Source organism: Lycium ferocissimum, chromosome 6 (assembly GCF_029784015.1).
Source record: "Lycium ferocissimum isolate CSIRO_LF1 chromosome 6, AGI_CSIRO_Lferr_CH_V1, whole genome shotgun sequence".
NCBI lineage: Eukaryota > Viridiplantae > Streptophyta > Magnoliopsida > Solanales > Solanaceae > Lycium > Lycium ferocissimum.
The window spans coordinates 33,046,154-33,048,018 of NC_081347.1; positions in this window are offsets into that span (position 1 = coordinate 33,046,154).

Consider the following 1,865-nt stretch of genomic DNA (forward strand, 5'->3'; position numbering starts at 1 on the left):
TATCAAGGACTCAACTTTTCTTTCTTACCAAACCTCATCACTCCTTTCATTAGTGACACTTTCAAGAATACCTAGTCATCAACTTGAAATTCTAAGTCTCGCCGGCGGTTGTCCGCGTATGATTTCTGGCAACTTTGGGCTGTCAACAACCGATCTTGGATGACCTTGATCTTTTCCACTACCTGTTGGATCAATTTAGGGCCTATTAGCTGTACTTCTCCCGCCTCGAACCACCCAATTGGGGATCTACACTTCCTTCTAGATAAAGCTTCATACGGAGCCATTTGAATACTGGAATGGTAGTTGTTGTTGTATGCAAACTCAATAAGGGGTAAGTGGTCATCCCAACTACCACCGAAATCTATAACACATGCCCTTAGCATATCCTCCAAGGTCTGAATGGTACATTCGTCTTGCCCATCAGTTTGAGGATGAAATGCGGTGCTAAGCTTTACTTGAGTACCCAAACCTTCTTTGAAAGATTTCCAGAATTTAGCTATAAATTGTGCTCCGCTATCTATGATAATAGACATCGGGATACCATGGAGTCGAACAATCTTTTTGAGATAAAACCTTGCATAGTCTTCTGCTGAATATGTAGTTCTGACTGGAAGAAAATGAGCTGCTTTCCTGAGTTTGTCCACGATTACCCATATGGAGTCATATCTACTTCGGGAATGAGGTAATCCCACAACAAAATCCATGCTGATCACTTCCCATTTCCAAGTAGGGATTTCCATTGCTTGCAATAATCCTCCTGGCTTTTGATGCTCGATTTTCACTTGTTGACAGTTTGGACATTGAGCTACAAATTTTGCTATGTCTTTCTTCATTCCATCCCACCAATACATAATCTTGAGCTCATGATACATCTTTGTTGCACCTGAGTGAATAAAATACCAAGAATAATGAGCTTCTTCTAGAATTCGACGACGTAATTCTGCAACATTCGGAACACATAGCCTGCCTCGGTATCTAAGAAATCCATCTATAGAAGTTTCAAATGGAGACTTATTTTTTTCATGAAATGTATCTCTATAGTGGCTCAACTGAGGATCTTCATATTGACGCTCTTTTACCTCCATGTCCAAGGATGAAACAGTGGGATTATTGACATTAATTCTTGTACTGCCTGAATCAATTAGACGAATTCCAAGATTAGCTAGTTGGTGGAGCTCATGAATCAATTCTTTCTTCTCCGGAGGAACTTCACATAGGCTGCCCATTGATCTGCGGCTAAGCGCATCAGCTACTACATTTGCCTTCCCGGGGTGGTATAAAATACTCACATCATAATCTTTCAATGATTCTAACTACCGCCTCTGCCGCAAATTTAACTCCTTCTGTTTGAAAATGTATTGCAGACTCTTGTGATCTGTATAGATATCAACATGAACACCATACAAGTAATGTCTCCACATCTTTAATGCATGAATAACTGCAGCCAATTCGAGATCATGAGTTGGATAGCTCTTTTCATGTTTTCGCAGCTGTCTCGAAGCATAAGCAATGACGTTACCGTGCTGCATCAATACACATCCTAACCCAACGCCGGAAGCATCACAATATACAACATAACTATCTGGCCCTTCTGGAAGTGTCAAGACTGGGGCTGAGGTTAGCCTATCTTTCAATTCCTGGAAGCTGCGTCCACAAGCATCATTCCATTGAGATTTAGCTGACTTCTGGGTTAGCTTTGTCAATGGGGCTGAAATGGAGGAAAATCCTTCTACGAATCTTCTATAGTAGCCTGCCAATCCGAGAAAACTACGAACTTCCGTGGGCGTTGTAGGCCTTGGCCAAGTTTTCACAGCTTCAATCTTCTGAGTATCCACTCGGATGCCATCATCTGAAATAACATGGCC